Consider the following 18,156-nt stretch of genomic DNA (forward strand, 5'->3'; position numbering starts at 1 on the left):
ACATGGTTAGCTTGCTACAAGGCAGGAACAACATAGTGGAAGGGCTCAGTGGAAGAAACCTGCTCAACCCACAAAACTAAAGCAGAGAGATAGAAAGGTGACAGACGAGAATATTCACTTCCATATCACACCCCCAGTGACCTCCTCTTTCAACCAAAGCCTAATAGCACACTCATCTTTGAATCCTTCAATGTATTAATCCAAACAGTATAGCACCACCATAATCCAATCACCTTCCAAAAACCCCACATCTTAGCACATGAGACTTATGAGGAACATTTTAGATGTACACCACACAAATTTTTAAGTATGTTTCCAGAAGAGATTAGGATCTGAATCAGTAAGCTGAGTAAAGATGACCTTCCCTTACCAATATAAGGAGTCATCATCTAATCCATTGAGGGATTGAGCAGAACATAGGAGGAGAAAGGATGCATTCTCTCTCTCCTGGTGGTTTGACATTCTTCTCCTCAACCTTTGGACATCAGAGGTTGCAGTTTTGATCCTTTAGACATTGAGATTTACATCACTGAATACCCCAGTTCTCAGAATTTGAACTTAGATTGAATTGTACCACTGATTTTCCTAGTTCTCCAGTTAAGAAATTAGAATTTTCTCTTGAATATAATGAAATTCTAGTAAAGTATTTTTTGAAAGCCCACTCTGAGATTACCTGACTAATAGACTTGAGGTGAAGAAAAGCTATAAAGGAAATATTGAAGATAAATGACATGGCAGTAGCAGTGATGATAGTGAATGGAGATGAGTTCACATTTATAGGAGCTGGGGTGATTAGGTCTTTGTGAATGACTGAATTATAGAATAGAAAAGAGGATAGGAACTTCTTAAGGACTTACTGATCTCTCAAGTATTAAAGGAATCATGGAGGTAGGAAATTCAAAGTAAAGGTCAGTTTGGCCTAGAAATAACAGAGTGCAGCAAGTTACATAATTATAATAGATACAGTGATACTGAGGTTCTTGTGACAGATACTGGTACAGGTATTCATCAGGCTGATGAAATGAATAAATAGAATTTAGGTTTATCAGAAGAAGATGTGAAAGCCTCCAACTTACAATAGAATCTGAAGTCATCAGTAGGAAATTACTGAAGGAGACCATGCAAAGTGAAAAGAGTAGATGACAAGGACAGAAACTTTGGTCCTACTAAAACTTGAGTTATTATGTGGACAAGAAGGAGCTAGTGATAGTAAAAGAAGAAGAAAAATGGTAATGGTCACACCTTGGATATAATTTGTATTTTGGCCTCTTATTAATGTTATTACTTTGAGGAATGTATTAGTCAGTTTCTCATTACTGGGACAAAATACCTGACACTGCAACTTAAAGGAGGAGAGGTTAATTTGGCTCAGGATTTCAGTGGGTTGTGTGCACAGTCTCCTAGCTCCAAAGAAAAAGTGCCATGGTAGAAGTGCCTGACAGAGGAAAGCTACTCAGATTATGGTTGCTAGAAAGCAGACTAAGAAGAGAAGATATAAGGACTAGAACACAACTTTTCAAGTCATGATCCCAGTGACCCATCCATTCCAACAAGGCCCAACCTCTAAACGTGACATTTTTGGGGGCTATTTTAGATCCAAACCATAATCAGGGGGAGTTAGCTCTCCTTCTGTAATAAAATACCCAATACTGTTATTTAGAGAACTAAAGGAGAAAGTACACTTGGGATATTTAATATGATATTCTAAAATTATGTGTCTAATTGGTAACTATGATAATACAAAGAGAAAGAGAAGAACAATTTAGAGAGACAAGAGGAAAGTGGAATTCCAAGGAGCCCACAAGGGAATACTTTTAGAAATGTACATACTTATGGATGTGAATTACAGATTGAAGGTAGAAAAAAAATGATTGTATTTTCCATTTAGCCTCTGTCTCTCAGGAACAGCTTATCTTTCCACTCCAAAGACATGACTGCAAAGAAAATGAGCAGCATTTAATAACCATGATTATGGCATTATTAGTGAGTATTCTTACATAGGATAAAATGCTTTCTATGCTTGTGCAGGTATATACTTTTCTATTTTATTCACAACGCAATTTTTTAACAACTAAGTGGACATTTATGATTTGTGGACATTAATCCAGAAAATGTTTAAGGACATTTGTAATAAATGTACATTATAAAATCATAATTAACACCTGAAAACATATAATTATTAACAAATGCATCAACAGTAGATGAATTACATGAGATGAGATCAACTTTTGTCAAATTAGTAATGCAAAAAAGGTTCTTACATTTCTGGAGACAGGTGGGAATATTATCTTGGCAGGTTTGCCACTAGTTATTATGATAGCAAATGCAATTGCTGTACAAAGAAATTATCCATATGTTTTAATCATGAAATGTAACAAGTGACATATTCAAAATGATAATTGGTAATTGGTACAATTCAGAATTAGGTATATTGGCACACCTTAATACATGTTAATTTTCATTATAAAATGTATAATTGCAGACATTAGATATAAAAGAATGAAAAATATTAAGATGATATGAAAATTATGGTAATTATTATAATTTTAAGGTCTATGGAAGACCTTTTTCTGCAGAGAGGTCAATCTTCATTTTAACAGAGATATGGCTAAAAAAGTGATGGTTTTCTAGTATTTGATAGTGCTGAACATGAGTTTATAAATAAATGATACACATACATTGCTAATGAATTTTTTTATTGTTTATTGGTACATTTTAGATATACAGTACAGTTACATTCATCATTGGGATCTTGTACCTTTACATGATGTTTCTTGGTTCTTATTTTTTACCCCATTCTGCTGCCCTGCCTTCACCCCCTCCACCTTTCCCTATTCACAAAGACTTTGTTTGCATTTTTTCCTTTTCTCATATTTTTTTCTTTTCTCGTCTTTCCTTTCCCCTACCCCTCCCACTTCCCCTATTCCTCTACTCTACCTTTTAGTAATTTCATAAACAAAGAAAACTGTTTTAAAAGAAAAGTTAAAATTTAATTTTAGATCTTTCTTTATGACTTAGAAGACAACATTAAGAGAGCTGAGAATCATTAATTCCACATCTAGTAGTTCAATCTACAGAAATAATTTAAATGGATATAATTTTTTTAAAGATATTTGCTGCAGAATTATGTAAAAACAAACAAACAAAAACTGGTTTTCTTTAGTTTGAAGCTTTCTCAATTTACAATTGATTTTCTGAATGCCCATAATGGGGAAAAATAAAAGGTTAAGTATATTTTTGTGTGGACTATACATTAAAATATTATGAAATATTAACATAATTATTTGTAAAGAGTTTTAAATAATAAGTAGAAATCCTAACATTAGAATGTTAAACAAAATGAACACAAATATATTTTAAAGCACTCAGATGTTTAAAAAGTAGCAGGGTGTTGCAGTCAGGGTTTTGACTAGGGAATACATTAAATAAAGGACACATAATTTATAGGATTATTTTATGATAATTACCCAAAAAGTCAGATGCAAAGAAGTGCAAGAGATGTGTGCAACCACACACTAGGGGCCCAAGGAACCCAGCTGAGGCCCTGGATCCCAGCGATTTCCCACGCAAGTCCAGCTAAAGGCTTAGAGTCCAAGGCAATGTCCTCTATGAGTGCAGACAGTGGCCTAGAGCCCATGGCAATGTCTCGTGCTTGTCCATATTGAGGATCTGCACTGGAAAGGCCCAAAGGCCAGTGGTGGAATCCAGAAAACCTACACCAGTGAGATGAAGGATTTGTGCCATCAAGATGAGGGGTCCACATTGGAGCCAGGATATGATGCTCACAGTGAAGATAAGAGCTCCCCTGAGGAGAACAGCAGCCATTTCCAGGGACAGCAAGGTCCCTGCTCCTCCTCCAAAACAGCCTAGTTTGCATCAGGAAAACCATCCTCAGCAAGCTTCTCCTAGAAAATCAACAGGCCAAGATCTTCCCCTCCAGTTCTCTTTTTATGGCTATTGGTAACAATCCTCAGGTGGATCCTCCATGCCCAGACCAGGCTGATTCAGGTCAGCTGTGTGCTACAAGCTGACCATTAGTTAATCCACCACAATCCACCCATGGTCAACTTGATAACCAGAAACATTTTCTTAAACCATAGTCTCTAGTGGCAGATTTGTGAAAAGTTAACATATCTTTATCTCTTCAGATTTACATTAATATAACAATTACATATTCTCACTGCATTCATTTCCATTATGGCTTCAAATTTTAAAACTCTTTGAGTTTCCATTTATATACATAATTTAACAATGCTTAAAAACAGTCTTACATACATCAACATACACTACATGAAAATCACAATAGGAGAGAACTATTAAAATCACAATCTTTGCTTCCCATTAATTTTGACAATAACTGCAGCAACACTGAAAGATGTCCCAAGGAATCTCCTGCATCCCAAATACATTCTTCCCTTCAGCTAAAAGATCTCAGATCACTTTTCCATTGTCCTGTTTCTTCTCAACCATTTTTCCTGTTTTATCCTTGCAGTCCATTGCTCTACTGGAGCCTCTCCTCTGGCCAAACACTTCAAACACCATGCTGGCTCTCTGCTCTTAAGTTTCAACAGAGATCAGGTCAAAATCTCTGAACAGTAACCATGCTACCAGCTCAAAAATAATATTTACTGCATTGAAATTTTTTCTGCCACCCAGGCAATGTTCCCAAACACAAGCAAAATGCAGACTTGCTTCTTACCGAAGCACAACATACACTTTCTGGGATCCAGCAGTCAATACAGACCCCAACAGAGGCCTCTCAAGCCTCATCCCAACTGGCAGCAGTACTTTGATTTTCTGGGCTCTGACCAGAGTCTGCCATATAGTTTAGAGCATACCAGGGCTGCCTCTTTGGTCAGTCTCTCCAAACCTTTCCAAACTGATTCCCCAGGCTTTTAAGCTTAAGCAACATGGCCAGGCAACACTACAGCAAATACCCATTCTATGTCTGTGGGGGTTCATACCCCATTTCTCTGGTACCATATTCCTGTGTTAGTTACTTTTCTCTCATTCCTGAGACAAAATACCCAGTACCCAAAGTTAGAGGGGAAGGGGTTTATTAGGCTTACAGATCATAGAGGTTTCAGTCCATAATTGGCTAGATCTGAGCCTGGGATGGCAAACCAGCAGTCGCAGAGGAAAAACAATATGGCATGCACAAGGCAGCAAAGATAAGACAATTTAACTGTGTTGCCCTGCCCCTTTTATCTTATTCAGGCTATTTAGGGTGGGTAGCACTCACACCCTTAATCCTAGTGCCCTTGAGCCTAGCACTGCATCATGAAGCAATTCCAGCTTCATGATCATATGAGACTTTGGGGGGACAGCTAGACCCAGACCATAACACAGGGTATTTACTATGTGTCCATAATCTTCTATGTGACTTCTACATATTAACTTATTTAATATTTATGGATAACGCAGAGCTGGGTATCATTATTTTTCCTCACAGTGGCCCTATCGCTTGCTATTATTGGCACTGTCATTTTTTTTAGGTGTAGTATTTAATTGAAATATATTTGTCTAATATCTACAAAGTGTGAACAACTGGTTTTAAGAAAGCAGACAAAAGATACAAAATTAGAATTACTACAGAGAAGCATTCATGCTACTAGATTTTATAAATACCATTGGAGTGGCACAATAAAAAATAAATTAAGCATTCAGCAAAAACCAAATCATTTTTTCCTTGTTATTTGTTTTGGTCATGTCTTTGACCTCATTTGTAAAGGCTGAGGGCTGAAATTCAACTGAAACCATAGAACACTTATACAGGCATGATATTATGTTTTAATCACAGTGACTTTCTTGCAGAGTTTGGGTCAAACCATAGAGGTGCACTTAAGAACAAAAATCCACAGGAAATTTCCTTTTCCCAAACTAAATATAAGATTGAGGTGGTGGTTGTACATGTTTTATATGCATGCATGTATTTAATTTCTAAAGCCCTTTTTCTCATTATAAAAGTAGTGAAATCAATATATGATTTTGTTTTCTGTTGTAAAGGGAGCAGCTTTTGAAAACTATATGACTGATGCTTTGTGCATGAGAAATCATCAGAAAGATGGAAGAAAAGTCCCAGTGGAGCCTGACTCTAGGTTCTCCTAGGGGAGTTCCATCCTGGAAGGCTCTGGCACTAATCTCCATCAGCTTCCTAACCACACTTGTCATCCAACATGAGAGGAGTTTATCTTTCTTAGGTGTAGACAAACAAAACACCAAAATGAAGAGGCAGGTGAAAATCAAAATAATTATGAAATTATTGCCACTCGCACTTCTACCAGCAGTGAGCCACTTTTTGCTATAGGGATGTCAACTGAGCCATGCCAATTCAATCCTTATCTTGACAGGAGTAGACTGAGTGAAAATATCTTTTAAGTGCAAAACACTTTTTGGCAAAGTGAAAAATAGAAAACTTCAAACCTCATTGATAAAAAGGAGTTCATGATTATCCCCTTAAAGCTTGGTGAATTCAGTATTTACATGTATAGTAATACTCAATAGATGGGTACATAGTGCACATGTGAACATATACAATGTCACACATGCCCCAAATGGCTCTTGAATAAATTCAATCCTCTAGCAGAGTTTGGGGTCCATCTTTCACAGTATGTAATTTCTCTGAAACCATTTCCTAGATGATAACAGGAATTCTTGCTAAATGCCAACAGAACCTTGATACTGTTCCACTTTAATTCCTACAAAAACAGGGCTCTTTGGGAAAGCTCCACACCATCACACCATCAGTGTGCCTTCCAGAGGGGGTTGAAGTATACCCAGCCATCACCCCCCTGGATTAAATATTTCGGTTGCCAAGGTGTGCAGGGGCTCTCCCGCTTCCGTTCCTCTATCCCCGGCTTTTCTTCCAGCCGTCGCTTCTGCTCAGTGGTTGCATCGATGTCCCCTAGGCCTAAATATCAGGTCACCATCTGCCAGAGATTCCTGGACTCCATGGGCCCTTGCTTCTCCAGAGGTCTGATGTTCTTCGGGTACACGGGCAGTGTGGTTGTGTCGATGACTTTGGTTTCTCTGTTGCTATAGGTGAACTCCAAGATACTGTTCCACTCCCCATAGACTTTACAGACAATAGTGTTGGTTGGACTGTGCTTTACTTCAGCTGTGACCCTGTGGACTTTCCCTCCATAGAAGGGCTTTGTGTGGAATGTCACCATTGCTGAGTACCTGGTCTTGGTGCAGTTGATGCTGATTTTTCCTCTGAGCTCCACCCATGGAATGGTGAGGATGGACCAGGCATAGGCACTGGGCAGGGTGAAGACATACTCCTCCCCATGCTCCAGGAGCTTCAGCACACCTTCCCCAATCATAGAGACCCCCACAGACATGCCCATGAACTTGCTTTTGGTCCATACATGAGTGTCAACACACAGTCTCTTCTTGCACTCACAGTAAAGGCAGGAGATGGGAGGGTGGTGGGACACTTGCTCAGTTACAAACCGTAGCTTGTAGCTTTTGGAAGGGTCATCATCCACCGGGTGTTCATGACAGCCAGCAGAAGAGGGTGGAGCAGTCCTCTGGCTTGACCCTGTCCTTGGTAACCTCCCAGGAGCAATGAAATGTCTCGCCAATGAAGGGGTTGTAGAGCTTCTTGGCCAAAGCCCCCTTTTGGCCCTTGTGGAAGGCTGTGAGATAATACTCCAGGAAGCAAATGACTTTCTCTTCAGGTGTGGCCCCAGCAGTGATGGCCAGCAGCAGGTCAGGGTGTGCCATAAAGTCTGCATATATCTCCAGCAAGGATCGCTTCTCCAGAATAAATGTGGGGAGCACCACCTTGGTCAAATCCATTCCAAGTTTGAGCTGTGAGATGAGATGAAGAATTACACTACGCTGATCCTCCATGACACCCAATTCTGTCTTTTCTTTACTTTCATTGTCAGTTTTCTCATCTTCGGACAAAACCAGTTCAGGGCCTGAGTTTGGCTCTGGCTCTGGCTGTAAGGATTGTTGATCCTCAGTGGAATTTGGTAAAATTGGCCAGGTTACGTTGGCACAGGCTGATGGTAAAGAGCCAAGTGTCCCATTTTTCAGCTGCTCTGTGGAATGTGACTTGGACCCATGCCATCCCAGGATGTTTTCTGAGGCCCCCAGCTTGTGGCTGAGGGCCACCCCCTGGTGCACACTGCTGGAGCAAACTGAGGAACTCCCCAAGGCAGGTGAGGGTAGCGGCAGAGGTAGCTTTCAGGAGCACCAGGTCCTGGTCCAAGGCAGTGAGGGGACTGGAACCTGGCAGGGACTCGATGGCGTGCACTAGGTTCTTCTGCTGCCCTTCCACCTGGTTCATCATCTTCTAATTTGTTTCCATGTGGTATTTAGCATAAGCTCGGAGCTGAGTCACCCAAAACTGTTTCTCTTTTGCATCAGCAGCTCTCAGTTTATACATCTCTCCACTAGCAGAGTACACGACCAGCATGTGAGGAGCTTCGTCGCTCAGGGACACTATGGCTCAGAACAAAGACAGGGCTCCTCGAGGCTTCTGGAGTTTGCTTTGCTCATTCACAAAATACTGCAGGATGCCAGCCTCAAAATCCAGCACAAAGTACCTGTGGATCCTTGAGATGGGCTGAGTTCTGATTCAGGTCTCTGCTTTAAGTCTGAAAAAACATCAAGTTACTGAAAAAGATCCTGCTACTGGGTAAAGTCCTAGGGTAAAGGCGGTGGGTGTCTCCTGCTAGTGCACTCCTTGAAGACCGAGATGAGAAGCTGCATGTGGAGGCCGGGAGATATAGTCCTAGGCATAATTGGCCCCATGGCTCAGCTCTGCCCCCAAACACCCAACAGGGCCAGGCAGTAAGCACCACTATCCCTGGCCTCAGTGAGTCCTCTTGTTTCATTAGTGGCAGCATAGAAGAGGTGTGACTCAGCAGTCAGAGGCCTTGGCCCTGTAATTTTTAAAAGAAATATGTGCAGCAGATATATTCTTGCTCTCTGCTACACAACTGTTAAATATAGGGTCAGGATTTATAGCCAGACAATCTGTCCTAGACTCTGCACTGTGAACCACCAAATTACATTAGAAATACATAACAACAACAACAACACAGACTGAGAAGAAATACCCTAGACTGAGAATGTTAAAGACATTTATTCATCTCACCTTTTCAAGGGCTTTGACAATTTTGGCCCTATCCTCTCTGTCTCTCCCACAGAATGAATCTCTCCATTTCTGATGATTCATTACTCAACATCTACCAAGGTATATAGAGTGACATTATTTAATGATCTATTGTCTTAGACAACTAACATATATCAAAAAACAAACAAAAAATAAACATTGACATTTTTATTCATTTTCACCAAAACTCTTGGAAGAACAGCATATGCCTATTCATCTGCCACTCACTCTTCAACACAGAAGATTTTGCATTGTGTCAAGCCAGCTAAATGGGAATTATTACCCTACCTGGGACTTACACAGTAGAAATAAAGTCATGTTCACTTTCGTATAGAAAGGACAGAGCAGGGGATGAAGCGTTGCTGTAGCTCATAAAGGTTTTTCTTTAGCAGAGGCTCATCTGTTCAATGTAGAGAGTGTCCAGACTGACAGTAACTCAAGAGCATTTAGGGCTTCAAGATCTCAGACTTCTCAGTCAAGTATATTCTTAGCCTAGAAAATTACACTCAGCTTGTTGACCAAAAAATGCAAAATCAAAATCATCATTTGTTCTCACAGCACACCCATCATCAATCTTTGAGGCTTAGAAGTGCTGAGAGACCAGTATTGGTACGTATCATTCCACACTCATGGTGTTTGTTCATCCATTCTTACAGATTTCAGTTTTTCCTTGATTCTCCACTTTAATGTCAATCTTCTCTTACCAACTAACTAATCTTCTGACTTTCGATAACAGCTCTAGACTTGGAAATCAAAATGAGTTCCCACATATTTTAAAGGTCAAATCCCTAAAATAAACTGTATATTTATTTACACCAGTGGTTCTATATCACTGTTCAAATCTTGGCTGATATAAATCCTTCCCAAAATAATTTTTTTTACCAGGCCTATAAAATAGTTTCGTGTATCACTTGTCTCAGTCATTTAGTGCCAGAATTCAGTGTATTTGAAATAAGTTCTTTTCATGTTTTTAGCCACATTCTCAGGATTTTCAATTAACACCTCTTCTTTCTGTCCATGTGTTGCCTCCTCTTTCTCATTATTTAAAGATGTGGGAGTGTTTTCAAGCCAAATTCTCATTTTTCTATCTATTTTACATGTGGATGGATTCATTTATATATGTTTGTAATCCCCAAATCTGCAGCTTCTACCAGGTCTCTTGAAGTTCAGACTAGTGTGACCAATGTATTGGTATATATACTTTCAGGTTGAGTTGCATTATCAAATATAATGCCTGAAAAATACAGCCATTGAATCCCTTCCTTCGGATGTGTCCAAAACTATCTGGACCAAGTGTTTTCTATCTCAGCAAATGGAACAGACCACTGAGTTCTTTAAACCATTCACCTGCATATCTTTTTTGGCAGTTTTTTTGTTTTTATAGCTTTACTTATATTCCATTAGAGATGGGGTGTGTTACGTTGAAAACAGATTAGTTGCCCCAAACAATAAATCTAAAATAATATACTCCACTTTTTTTAACAACTTTATGGACATCATTATGACTCAGTTATAACAAATAAAAGAGGAAATAAAAGAATGTTTATAACTAATCCTGTATCGACCACAGATTACATGGTACATTTTTATTCATATCTACACATGTATTTACCATCTGAACATTGACATTTCTAAACTTTTATTTATAAGAGTTTCATCAATGAACCTGAAAGTTGAAGTATATAAATATTAAGTTTTATTTAGTTTTATTAAGGAGTCTTGCCTTAAATCTATTGCTTACATAAATGTGAGACCTGGTAAATCACTTCTCTACTCAAGATTAGTTGTCTTGTGTATAAAATGGAGAAAATAAATATTTCCCTAGGTAGCTCATTGATTGATTATGAGAGTTATGCAAGCATATATGATGATTTTTTTTTTTTTTTTGGTACCGGGGATCAAACTTGGGTTCTTGCTCCTGTGAGGCAGGCGGGAGAACCACTGAGCTAAATCCCTGGTGATATGATGATTTTTTAATGATAGAAACTGTAGTGTGGCTTGTTATAATGTTGCAAAATAAAAGTTATGGCCTTATTTCCATTGTAAATTTTGTGTCAATATTGTATTTTTATTAATACTTCTATTTTTCCATGTTAAAAACAAGGAATCATTTTTTTTTCATATTTTGAAGTACCCTAAACAGATTTCTGAGACCCTGGCCCATCATTCATTTTCCCCATTTTTAGATTAATGAAGGAATAAAAAATAAAAGTAGTAGAACATTTGTAATTGACCACTTGTATTTCATGGATAAAGTTTTTGGTTATCTTTTCCTAAGGAAAAAATGAAACTAAGATCACAGAACATGTAAGATATAACATGATGATATCCAGGGGAGGCCTGAGCATGCTAAGAATACTTATTAGAGACCCTTCACCCTCAGCAGAAGACCTAGCTCTGAATGACTGACAACTAGAGGCAACCTCTACAAATTTGCTTTCCTGAACAGTATACTTAGCCTGGGTATGCGCTCAATCACAGAGCAGTCTTTCTTCCCTACTGGAGGAATTTTTGGCATGAAACCTTGTTCTGCACCTGGTAGTCTGATAACATGCTAATACTTGCACTAGCACTGTCAGTGGGCACAATCCCTCAGTGCCTGCTGTGTTTAAGACTTTGTACACATTACCACTGTGTCCTTGTAGGAGGTAATTGAAATTATTACATTGGTCTTTGTTGGAAGTACTAATTTAAATATTATGTTCTTTTAAATTTACTATTCAAAGCATAATTGTGGTCAAGGAGGCCTCAAAGGTAAGGTAAAATGTGTTATTAAATATTGTTCTTAGGTGCTTGCGTGTATGGGCATGTGTCTATAATATTTGAAAGATGGTCTGTTCTGCATATCTGTACTTAAACCAAAATACACATTTGGTTTAATCATGCTTATCTTCAGAGTAGGCACTGATTAACCACTCAATTGGAAATACTGCTCTGATAGCTACTGAACAATCAGAAATGGATATAAATAGCTTAGCCCCAGGATGTTACAGGCCGTGCCACATATCTCTGTCTGGATGTATCTGTCAAAAAAGCATAGAGAGTTAGAATAAAAATATCAAATCATGAATAGTGTGTAAGTTACCTCCAGTCTACAAAAAAGACACATGCGTGTCAGTACATTTTATAGTCAGAGATCAGGACAGATCATAATTAAGGTAAAGACCAAGGAGAGTAACTATGGGAACCTGATATCCTGACTAGGTGATGATTTACTAACTTAATTATTTTAGAGTCTTCCAAGGAAAATGGGGGAGTTTGCTCTTTAATAGATGTTCCTTTCAAATATACCACTGGGTATTTGCTGACATACACAGATAATTATACCTTATTCAGTTGAAAAACATGTCAGAATATATGATAGAGGGTTCAAATGAATGTCTTTCGATTCCCTTTCCTTAATTAGAAAATCTGCATAAAATATATTTTTCTTTATTTCTCTCAGCTCTGGCAACCAGGAAGCCAAGCTTTCTGGACTAAAGAAAACAAGAAATACTCTAAGACATTTAATGTCAGAAGCATTTAATAATACATGAGTTGGAAAAACTTTGGTATTTTCCATAAGCCTCAATATGGATTTTAGAAACAAAAAAATCTAGATAAAATGATACAATAACTTACTTTTAATTAGAAAAGTAAATATGATGGTTAGCTTTTATAAATAAAAAACATATGTAAAGGTTGGCAAGATTTAGTACACCAAATATTGCTGCTTCCTATATCAAAGTAAGAGAATATTTAGGTGCACTAAACAAACGTCTTTTTCATGCAAAGAATTAAACAGTAAAAGGGAAAGATTTAAGGTATCAATACAAAAATTAGAGTTTCCTCTCAAATGATATTAATAACTTTCTACAAACTTTATTTCATCCACTAATTTTATTTTACTTCATTTTATAGCAAATGTAATTCCTTTCTCTCTCTGTCTCTCTTTTGGCAAATGTTTTTGTCAGTATAATGGTGTTATTTTAAGTAAGTCATTATAAAAACAATACAATAAAAATAAAAAGGTTTAGGCCCATGTTCAGTTAAATAAACCTATCAGTGTGCAGACAACATGGCTATTTCCCACCTGAGTGTTATTTTAAACACAAGTTGAGTTTGCCTATACTCTTTTATTATTAATTTAGCGATGTTTGAGGAAGCAGTTCTTTATAAATGCCATTCTATTAAAATAAGAGTCTTCTTTTCTTTTTCAAAGTCCTTCATTATGTATAATTTTTATCAGGAATCTAGAGTTGCAGCAATAGAATTAAAGTAAACAGAAAATTAATTAAACTGATTCTTTATGTAAAGTATTTCATTAATTGCTTTGTCTCTAGTTAGAATCAGAATAACGGAAATACTGATGAGCAGAGTGATTTTATCAGACAGGACGGCAATTCTGGCTTAGTTTCTTACTCCTTTTATAATTTTGAGCTATCTCCATGAATGCACCCCTCTCGGTAACCATAGGAACCACATCCACTGTGATTTCTTGAAGTGTTAGAACAGCTAGTGCCTGAAGACATCCATGAGGAAATACATGAATGTAATTATATCCTAATTATTATATATGATATTTCACATTGTATATTAGATGTTAATGTCCTCTGTGCCTGAATGAAGAATTAGATCTGTGACCTTTCCTCCACAGATGATTCTGATGAATGATATTGAAAGCAAATTCTTAAGATTTGGAAGGAAAGAAAACTAATGAAGGCAATAAAACCTTTAAATTTTATTCTTGATGGATCTGATAAGTGAAAGCTTTTTTAAAAATCCTATCTCTGCCAGGGATTTAGCTCAGTAGTTCTGCCGCCTGCCTCACAAGTACAAGGTCCTGAGTTCAATCCTTGATATGAAAAAAAAAATCTTATCTCACATTGACTGCGTCAAATATATCCTTTGGTTGACGAAAACTTACCTGGTGATTTTTACTTCTGTAAGCTTGCACTCCATTTTAGAGCCCCCTTTCAACATGCTCTACATCATTTTGAAGGATATGTCAAGTGTTTGAAAATAATGTGAGACTAATTAGTTTATAAATAATTTTTCTTATGTAATGTGACTCAATATTTAAATTAAGTTCTAATGATCACCATTTTTCTAACATGTGTACCAATTCAATATATTGAAGTGCTATACTCTCTCTGAAAAAGAAGATATTAAGTGATAATTAACTTTCTAGCCTTAAAATTTTATATTTAGTAGAGTTTTATATTTCATAGAATAGTAAATTGATAATTACTTCATTATTTAGTCAATTTTTGTGAATTAATACGGAGTATTAAGTCATCTATTTCCAGGATCAGGAAGTAATTTTTATTTCTTGTACAATTTTATAACTTTAATAACATTTAATTTACATAATATAATTTCACTATTCATAAATTTAAGTTGTAAAAATGTGCAAGAATATGATGACCAGTGTATGTGAAATTTATTATGGTAATGCTTTCTATAGATTAGTCCAATGAGGAAAGTATCACACTCTGTCAATTCTCAATTATATATCTATTGAATACAAAGAAATATTTTCTTCAAAAATATGAAATTATTAAAATGAATTATCATATTTAGTGATCCAAAATTCTCTATATTCTTTGAAATGCAGTTTCCTCTATTGGCAGAACAATTCTGTACTACTTCTTTTATTCCACCTCAGTCTGCCATAGGATCAGGCAGTCAGGACATAGACTCACTTTCTATCTCTCACAACTCTCCTCCTGGTATATCTTTCCATTTGTACTCTTGTTTATGGTTAAAGGAGTCAATATATGCATCTGTTTAAATATGGATCCTCATGTCCCTCTGTGAGGCTATAATCTTCCAGCCCCAGAAAACGCTACCTGCAATGGCAATAAAGGAAGAGAAAGCATAAGCATTGGACCCTCTTCTTTCAGATTACTGGGCAAACATTAAGGTGGGGATCACACTGCTAACTAAAGCTCTTATTCTCATTTTAATTCTCATATAATTAGAAGTTGTACATCAAGTGATTAACCAAAATGCAGTTCCCATCCTTCTTAATTCTAAACTCAAGCAGTTTTAATTTTAATATCTTTTTTTTTAACTCACACCTATCCATTCTCAGAATTCAAACTTCCTGATCAAGATCATGGTGTACATCTCAAAAGTTATATATTTCAAAATTAGCAAGACTTTTTCGAATGCAATAACTTAGAAACATCTAGATATAGGATAGGACCATCTTGTTTTTACTCTTATCTTATTTCCAATTTATCTTATTCCTTCTTTCCCTCTAAGCCCTAAATATAACCCTCTTGATTATTATAAAATAGTTTTAACTCTTGTAAAAGTCTTGACATGATTCTGTTGAGGAAATAGAAAAGCATTCCTAATACCTTCAACTTTGTATGAAATCAAGACAGAATTTGCATAAACTTACACAGTTAAAAGGAAGAAACAAAATTTCCTTTTGCTCTGTGAGATTATATCACAATGTTTTGGATCTTTCAGGAAATTCTATTCAAAAGGAAAAGGAAACTGTGACGGTGGAGGAGGGAAAAGGGATTGGAAAAGGAAAAAATTGAAAAAAAGAAGGAAAAAATGGAAACAAAACTTTTGTAAATAAGAGAGGAAGGAGATTGAAGGGAGAGGAGGGGATTGGGTGAAAAAGAAGAATCAAATTATACCATGTACAGGTACAAATTCCCTTTCCTGAATGAGATCATTATGTATATTTAAATTGTACCAATAAAATTAATTTTAAAAATACATTTTAAACACATGGGGCTAAGGGATCATTAAAATGTAATAGTCACAAATGAAATTTTTAGAAAAGGCCCTGAAATATATGTGATGTGAGTGTGTATGTGTGTGTGTGTGTATATATATATATATATTTTTTTTTTTTTTAAATTTTTATTAGTACTGGGGATCGAACTTGGAACCTCGCGCTTGCAAAGCAGGCACCAGAACCACTGAGCTAAATCCCCAGCCCTATATTTTTGAACTTAAAATAGAGGGCATATTTAATTAAAGAGTGTCTAAGTCAACATAGAACAAATAGAGTGGGAAGTCATATTTATTTATCATTGCAAATGTAACGGATACTCTGTTAAATGATATATAGACCTAGTTAAATTTATAAATTGACCTCAACTATGGAGAAACATCAAAATTTGTCTTGCCAGTGCTATTACAGCAGATCAAAATTATACGACACACTCCTCAGATTTGTGATTTTCATGAAATCCTTGTTTTACATTGTTATATTCATAACATATATCTTTCAGTCATTGGCTTAATATATTAGAAAAATACATCTATTGGAAGATTAATGTTTCATTTGTTGTAGTACTATGAAGGATAATCCCCAGAAATATGAGTTTACTTTGTTGATCTTACTATAAACAAATTTAAATATTGTATTAATTAATTTATCTCAAATATGTAGTCATATGAGAAATGTGAAAAATATATAAAGAATGTAAAAAGATTTTAAAATATACTCATATTTCTCTGAACTTTTGGGTCAACAGAAAATATATCTTTCTATTTTAAATTTTATTCAGATTTAATAGATGTAATTATAGAAAAGATAAAGACCTGAGACAAGAGTACCACTAAAGATAATGGTATCAGATTGATGAAATGACAAGGAAGTAGTAGTCATAACAATTTTTATATTTTATTTTGTCAGTAATTGGCAAATAAAATAAGATAATATCAGGAATTTATTTTTGAAATTTTGACAATAATCTGGACTTACATTTCACATGAATAATTAATATTCACACTGACATACATATAATACTGCAAATATTGAATAATAAATACAAAAGAAAATCCATAGGTTTATCAAATACTTGTCTGAACATATATTTATTATTCTTTATTTTGAAGTCATTATTTTTTAGTCAGAAATCCACTGAAGTTTGAAATTTTTCTTCAATTTCCGTATCTTCTCTCACAGTGGCTCTTTTTCCTTTGTTGATGCTGAGAGGATATAAAGGTACATCCATATTTGCAGGTGATTTGACCAGCAACATCGATTACAGTATCAGAGACAAATTCACACTATATAGCCATCAGAAATAAAAGATGCAGTTAAGGGATTATGAGGAGTGAAATTGAAATATCATCCTGCTGCTTGCTGTCTGTTAAATGCTAGTAATGACTATTGGATAAAACAAATAATTTTTTAAATTCTTAGCTTTTGATGCAAATTTTGACATAAGTTTAACCCAATTCTGTGCTTCAGCCTTTTCCCACTATTTCTTTAATAATTGCCCATTTTTTAATTACCTATCCAAAATAAGGCATGCCAACTCATGATAATATAATTAATTAAAAATTACTGGATATTCCCATGTGCAAAAAGCTTTAAAATGTTAACATATTTTCATATTATTTTTAAATTACTAAAAGTTCAGAACAATTTTGAGGTAGAGATAAATCATTAATTCTGTTTTCACATGGGCAAAATTGGGAAAGTCTACATCATCAAGGGGAGGAAAGAACAATAAACTTCCTTCTTTTCTCTTTTGGGTCATTATTGATTTGTTGTCCCCTGGTGAAACATCTATAGACTTTGTGTGTAACACATGAGAATATAGTAAATGAAACTGTTTTGAACACTGATGCATAAATGACCCACACAAAACCAACAAAATCAAAGATAAGTGAACATAATGTTTGTACAATTTATTTTTAGCACAAAACTGTATCAATTATCATTATGTCACAATTTTAATAAATGATGTGGAATTCTTAAGAAAAAGGAAGATATACAAAAATCAATGCAAAACAAAAGTTTAGCCACCAGGGTTTAACAGGATTTGTTTTTGTCCCCAATGTGATACCCTTTGGAAACATAGATTATTTTTCAGAAGCTCTTAGGACAAAGCTTTGCATGCATCATCACATTGCCATTTCTCTCCTTCTATTTTGTTCACAAAACTCTCAAATATTATTGAATTTATTTTGTTCTGTGGCTGAATTATTTTTTACTAGGAACAGGGGATTTTTAATCCTCTTAAGCTAAATAATTTTCCTTCTCAACTATGCACTAATGCACT

The 18,156-nt window shown here is 35.9% G+C and overlaps 1 pseudogene; it reads right to left on the reverse strand.

The window, feature by feature from the left end:
- Window positions 1-6,693: 6,693 nt before the first annotated feature.
- On the reverse strand, window positions 6,694-8,450 carry LOC101721583 (oxysterol-binding protein-related protein 10 pseudogene; annotated as a pseudogene).
- Window positions 8,451-18,156: the final 9,706 nt, after the last annotated feature.

This window comes from Heterocephalus glaber, unplaced genomic scaffold, assembly GCF_053883595.1.
Source record: "Heterocephalus glaber isolate CG9 unplaced genomic scaffold, H.glaber_assembly_v1.0 deba00001571, whole genome shotgun sequence".
Classification (NCBI taxonomy): domain Eukaryota; kingdom Metazoa; phylum Chordata; class Mammalia; order Rodentia; family Bathyergidae; genus Heterocephalus; species Heterocephalus glaber.